Below are 7,354 nucleotides of genomic sequence, written 5' to 3'. Positions count from 1 at the left end.
TGCGCGCGCTGCCGCCATCTTGAGAGGGGCGAGCGGCGCCGTCCGTCCCCCGCCGCCATCTTAGGAGGGCTGTACCCACCCCTCCGAGGCTCATGCGCATTCCCTCTTCCCCCCGCCCCGTCCCCTTGGTGCCGCAGATGGCCGCTAAACCGTGTGCGAGCTGCGCGGCGGGCAGGGGGTACAGGCTGCCTTAAGTGCGAAGGGACCTTCAGAGCCCATCTAGTCCCACCCCTGCAGTGAGCAGGGGCATCTTCACTAGATCAGGTCACTCAGAGCCTCATCAAAGCCTGACCTTGGATGTCTCCAGGGATGGGGCCTCCACCACCTCTCTGGGCACCCTGTGCCAGTGATCCAGCACCCTCATATTGAAGAACTTTTTCCTAATATCCAACCTAAATCTCCCCTTTCCCAGTATAAAACCCTCACCACTCATCCTATCACCCCCTGCCCTCAGGAACAGCTCTGCCCCAGCTTTCCTATAGGCACCTTTCGGGGATGGGAAGGCCTCTGTAAGGCCCCCCTGGAGCCTTCTCTTCTCCTGGCTGAACAAGCCCAACTCTCTCAGCCTGTCTCAATAGAAGAGGTGCTCCAGCCCTTAGATCGTTTTTGGCCTCCTCTGGACCTGGTCCATGTCCTTCTTGTGCTAAAGGCTCCAAAGCTGGACACAGCACTGCAGGGGTTGTGTCCCCAGAGCAGAGCAGAGGGGGACAATCCCCTCTCTCAATCTGCTGGCCACACTTCTGGGGATGCAGCCCAGGATGTGGTTGGTGTGTCCCACGTTGCCCAAAATACTACCCGCTGGGAGGTCGTTGCAGTCTTCCCCCCCCCCCTGCCAAAATCTCTGCCAGCCCCCATCAAGCAGGGCATGCAAAGCATCAAGCCAGGAGGCTTTATGGAATTATGCAGCCGTTCAGGGAGGGCATTGGTGACACTGCCCCACAGCATGGGGCTTTTTAGATGGGATTGCTGGGAACATGGCATGAGCTAGAAGAGCAGCCTTGGCACATCCAGCATCCCAACAAAACCAAGCTGTAATGCCTTGCTTCAGTGGCTTTACTTTTAACTGCTTAAGTAACATGTTAGGTAACCGAATTACTGTAATTTAATTCAAAACTGAGAGGGATTCATAAAGCTTTTTTGTCTTGGGCCACCTAAATTGTCTTGGTTTTTTTTTTTCTTTTTTTGAGTAAATGAATGAAGATGCAATTATTAAATTGCAACAGAATAAAGCAGATGATTCACTAGATTATTACATGGAGGAGAGAATGCTAATGGCTGAGTTAATAATAGTTCACGCACAGCTCTGTCTTACCAAGCACGCAATACACGAGGTTACGCACGCTCTCTCTACAAAACTAATTTGGCCAAGGGTAAGCACACAGCCTACTTTTTTTTTTTCCTCCTTGTAACATCATAAAATCAAATTAGATGCTCAAAAAATGTAAAAGTGTAACTGTAAGCTTAAGCCCTAAGCCTACGGATATGGTTACCGAACTCCTGAAGGGCAGTGCTGAGCGGAACTCATCCTTTCAAATCTTCTTCTCTGCATCTTAATCCTCTGCAGAGAAAGAGGAAACCAAACAGGAAGCATGAGGAAAAGGGAGAAGGCAAAATTACTGAAATACAGGGACTCAGTTACTCCTCTCCCGAGGCTTTTGCCTTGGTCTTAGTATTTAATCAGCTCCAAAGCCTCTTGCTACCTTTGAGTTGCCAACTACCCGCTTTCCTTCAGCTTCTCCAACAAAACTCCTCTGGCTCACTTCTCAGAGTAGACTTTGTGCACTAAAACTGTGAGATAAAATAATTGTCTGCTATTTCTTTCATCACAGTGGGAAAAAGGAATCAGCACGAGCAGAAATGGCATGGGGGGGGAATAAAATAAAAGAAAAAGGTGTTTCCTCAAGCCTTAGGTAAACTACTGGAAACACTGTAGATATTTTACTGTTTACAATGACTGCTGGACTGTTCCAAGGGAAGCATTTCAATTAATAAAAATCTGTATATGCTCGAATCCTAAGCAAATCACATGATGTTAAAGATGTCCCCCTTTCTGTAACCTATTCTTTCCATAGTAGGCAGGTCACAACTGATTGGTTTTTTTTTACAATACCTGCTAACGATGCTTTTTCACTCCAACACAAAGTTCCTTTTTTTCTTCTTAACTTCAGCTCAAGCTTCTGGCCCTCTTTCCAACAGCACATGCCTGCTCCATGTCATCACCTGCCACCTTGCTCTCCTTTTATATCCTACAAGAGTTACAAGAACAGGAGAGAAAATAGCTCATTCAGGCCGAAAGTGGCTCCTTCACCCATCTGAAGCGCCTTTCTGCTCCCACTGTCACTAAAATCTGCCAACTTGCTGAACAGCCTGGCTCAGGAATAAACACTGGAATAGCACACTCAGGAATAAACACAACGAAGAAATGCAATGACTTTTCAGAACACACCAGTGACACTGTAAAACCTCTCCCTCCAGTGGGAATCTGTTGTATCCTACATCCACAGGGGATGAAACTTCGCTTCCTGTGGAAAGCTTGCTGTGGGTTTGGTAGTCATGCATCCGGGGTGAAAAAGGGAAAGGAGGACAAAACCAACCTTCTATCTTCAGCAGATAGAAGCAGAGGGAAACACAGGGAGGGAATTTCAGGTGCTAGCAGCTGCGAGGGAAGATGGGTGTGTGCCAAGCATGCAAGATGGTGTGGAGACAAGGCTGACCTGGAAAGGATTATTTCACTGATCTGCCATCACCAGCGTCTCTCCCAAAGGCTAAGTTAAGTGCCAAGCCCCGTTTTCAGACTGGGCTTTGCTTTGGATCTCTGAGCTTACAGAATCACAGAATTGTAGGGGTCAGACAGGCCCTCCAGAGGTTACATTCAGCGGGGGGAACATCTCCCACAGCCAGGCGCTTTCCCCGTGCTCACGAGCTGGAATCACGAAGGTGCAAACTGCTGTGATGTCAGAGCTGACACCAATGTCCCTGCTGACTCCTCACCCTTTCGGTTGCAGAGGTCTCTTGTTCCTTTCCCAATTTCCTTGCTGTCTTGCCATCTCCCTTTCTCTGGGCTGACCTGTTTCTGTTGGAGAGAGAGCTGTTACCCACCTCCCTTCTACCAGATCCTCTCTTGTTCCACAAAGCCTCCACTTTGCTGGTCACTTTTCCACAACCTTTCTGCTTGTTGCTGGACCGTGCTTCCTTCCTCCACCCCCATTCCATCTCTCTTCCCTGAGCCCTGTTGGGTGCTGTCGTTATCTCCGTTAGTTATTTGATAACCTAATGCTTTATGAGGCGATGGATTGATTTATTCTGCCTGTAATCTAGAACAGACCTCGGGGAAAAATGCAACGAAGTGATGATAATGAACATAATGTGTAGCAGATTCCCACCCCTGGCCCAGAGTGGTTTTATTTAGATGTAATCACAGGAGGAAGGAATAGTGGAGGCTGGACGGGCCTCTGGACATCATCTAATCCAACCCCCAAATCTTAGCAGATGCTCAGGACCAGCCTTTGTGATGTCCCCAGTTTCTGAGAATACAGTTTTGACTATGGGTCTCTGAGCACTGTGGCAGAACAGCAGGGATCTCTGATCTAAAAGGACACTTTGAAGCCCCTTCCATGCATTTCCACGCGTTTCCAGGAGCAAAGCAAGGCTGTGGTAAGGGCTGGATTCATACACTGACACCAGGAACCAGGGGATAGGGCTGCAGTGCTGAATTAATCTCTGCACGCCTCCCGCTCCTGCTGTGGAGCTGGCTTGGGAGCTGGTGCAAATAAACCCAATAAAAGAGGATAATGGTAACGAGCTGAGAACCCGAGCATCACCCGGGAAATCTGGTGATGCAGAATGAGATTAGGCATCACCTCATTATGCAGCAGAAAAAATACAGCAGATTACAGTAGGTCTAAAGAAAAGTCTGTCTGCTGGCAAGCCAGGGATTCAGCTGGGAAAGAATTCCTCAGCGACTCCAGCAGCTCAGACACAATCCCCAAACACTTCCTGTTAACAACCGCGTTTGACACCCCGCCGGGTGCACGCTGTGGAGCTAGAGCAGAGATCTTTCCTGCATCCCTGTGCATAACAACCCCAGGTTTGCTTTTATATAGAGAAAGAACATCTTGTACCTCTATGGCTAACACCTTGCCTGTGCTAGGGAGATGTGGTGTGTTGGAGTGACTTATTTGGCTTCGGTAGCACTTGCGTAATGAGCCCCTTCCACAGGCACTTGCAGGAGAGTGCTGGTGACTCTTAGGTGGTAGGTATGAATGAGCAGCTGTGCCAGCCAGTTCCAGTTATACTCAGCTCGTGCTTCATTGAAAATTAGGGAAAGTCATTGACTCCTCCATTAAACACTTCAGCCTCAATAAGACACGCGTTGTGCAGCTGTGCCTGAGAGGTCATACAGCACTGAACTGTCAAGTCAGTCCCACAGGGTCAAGAGAAGCCAAAACATCTCCAACACACAGTCTGCCTGCTGCACCTCAATTTACATTATCACCAGGGGATACAACAAATAAGGCTCGGGACGGCAGCTCTTTAGCAAATAACCTCAGGGGGAAGTGTGTGTTTCTTTCAGACAGAGATTGGGGAAATAAAATTTAAAAAACCCAACCCCAAACCTGGTTAGATAGTGTGGGCATCCAACTGATCTGTTGCCACCCAGGGCCATGTGTTAGGAGATGTCTGGGAATATCCCTGGGTCACCTGGGTCATTTGGCTAGTCCTGACACCTACAGTTATGTCATGCACAAATATCCAAGCCTTCAACATGCTGTTAATTTATCTGTGTGTAGGGGGGAATCAGTTCATTTTTGGACATTACATCCCTGCAATCACATGGGCTAATTTATTTACTTGTGCTGTCCCAGGGCAACAGCAAAGCGTGGCCCAGCCGGGCGAGTAACACAGTTTTAGCACAAGAGCAGTAACTCAATTTTCCTGCTGGGAACTGGGCAGAGATTCTCCTCTCCCCAGCAGCACACACCTGTCTGAAGGACGGGGCAAACCAAGTACCTGGCTCTTGGATCATGCTTTAGGAAGTCCCATGTTCTCAGGCTCTGCTCGCCTGCAAACCTCTGCCAAATTTAAGCATAAAATTAGGAGAATATTTTAACTGCTGTTTATCAGTCTTTTACTTTGCAGACTTAGGGGAAGATACTGTCTTTTCTACAGCTGAGGAAGTCGGTGGATCCACAGAGACAACCTGAGCCTGTCTCTCTGTTGGGAAGTTAAAAAACACTTTGTAGAAATCCCATCAGGTTTCCATCTCTGAAGGTGTGAGAACATACCACAGCAATAGCAGGAACCAATCTAACTCTCCATACTGAGCAGAGAGCTCACCTGCTGCAGGAAGGTTTCGCTCTGTGGCCATACAAGTTCTTCTGGCAGCTGGAACAGAAAAGTGAAACACTGCCCAGGGCCAGGGAAATACCACAGCTACTGAATTACGGGGCTACGCAGGGAGGATTCTGCTGAATAAAGCAGGAGGAGTGCAAGCTCCTGGCCTGTGTTGCTGACTTGTAGGTTAGAGATCCAGGTCTTTCAGTAATGCTGCTTTGAAACGCCAAACATATGGCAGAAAAACCTCTTCAAATCACAGAATCACCTGGGTTGGGAGAGACCGTCAAGATCAGCAAATCTAACCACAGCCTAACGCTGCCCAGCCCACCTCTAGATCACGTCCTCAGGGACATCATCTCCACACCTTTTAAATCCCTCCAGGGATGATGACACCACCACCTCCCTGGGCAGCTTGTTCCAGTGCCTGACTCCCCTTTCAGTACAGAAATTCTTCCTGATATCTGACCTGAATCTCCCCTGGGGCAATTTGTAACCATTTCCTCTCATCCTATCACTTGTCACCGAAAGAACAGACAGCCCCCCACCTCTCTACACCCCTCTTGCAGGAAGCTGCAGAGAGTGATGAGGTCTTCCCTCAACCTCCTTCTCTTAGGACTAAAAAAGCCCCAGGTCCCTCAGCCACTCCTCACAGGACCCTTCACCAGCTTTGTTGCCCTTCTCTGGCCACGCTCCAGCATCTCAACATCCTTCCTGTACTGAGTGGCCCAAAACCAGACAAAGGACTTGAGGTGTCGCCTCACCAGAGCTGAACATAACGGACCTATCACTCCCCTGCTCCTGCTGACTACACTATTCCTGACACAAGCCAGGATGCTGTTGGCCTTCTTGGCCACCCAGGCACACTGCTGGCTAATGTTCAGCTAAGTGTCAACCAACAGCCCGAGGTCCTTCTCCTCCCAGCAGCTCTCCAGCCCCAGTCCTGTAGCGCTGCCCAGGGTTACAGTGACCACAGTGCAGGACCCAGCATTTGGCCTTGTTGAACCCCATTGATGGCCTCTGCCCATGGCTCCAGCCTGCCCAGTCCCTCTGCAGAGCCATCCTGCCCTCCAGCAGATCCAGACTCCCACACAGTTCGGTGTCATCTGCAAAGTTTTTGAGGGTGCACTCAGTCCCCTTGTCCAGATGATTAATGAAGATGTTAAACAGAACCGGCCCCAGCACTGAGCCCTGGGGACACCACTCATGACCTGCCACCAGCTGGATCTAACTCCCTTCACCACAGCTCTCTGGGACCAGCTGTCCAGCCGAGATGTCTACCTTACAGACTGCTTGTCCTCTTCTACCCCCTCTCACAAGCCCTTGTCCTCTTGCATCATGATTTAGCAAGAACAACCAAGCAAAATGAACCTTAAGCTTGCCACCCCGAAACCCAAGCGAGCTACTCACAAGCAGCTACCCCTGAGCAAACCCGTCTCTGTAGCAAAAGAGTGGTCAGTCTGCTCCAGTAAAATCCTCACACAACTAGTAACAGTACCTGCTAACAGCTGTTAGAACTTTGAACCCAGCTGTACCCACGAAGGGCCTGTGCACAGAGACAACGTGCCGACAGTCGCAGTGTGGCAGCAGCATTGCTGTGTCTGCCCTGCCGCCTCGGGGCCTTCTGGGTTTCCTCAGGTAGGGCTTGCTGCCACCGAGCGAGCGGGTGTAACACCCAGTGACAGCTGAGTCAGGCGGCCAGCAGCTCTGAAGTGTCAGTGAGGAACAGTCAGAAAGGTGACTATTTTATTACTTTTTAAGTAATCAACATGAAAACAATAGCAACAACTGCACCACAACCAGGCATAGCCAACTTGTGATCACAGCGCTAACACTTAACAGGAATACAACAGCAATTACAGGTCTGTTAACATTATTAATTCTCAGTCAATGAACAAAAGTGTACAATAAGGTCAGCATTAATCTATTAAGAGTGCTACAAAAGCAGCCAGCCAGTGTCCTTCAAAAGCACAGTGCTTGCTGTAAGACAGGCTGGAATGGCTGCTGTCCCTCTGTCCGT

The sequence above is a fragment of the Gallinula chloropus genome (assembly GCF_964237585.1).
Source record: "Gallinula chloropus genome assembly, chromosome: 8".
NCBI classification, from domain to species: domain Eukaryota; kingdom Metazoa; phylum Chordata; class Aves; order Gruiformes; family Rallidae; genus Gallinula; species Gallinula chloropus.
Note: the sequence above shows the minus strand (reverse complement) of the source record.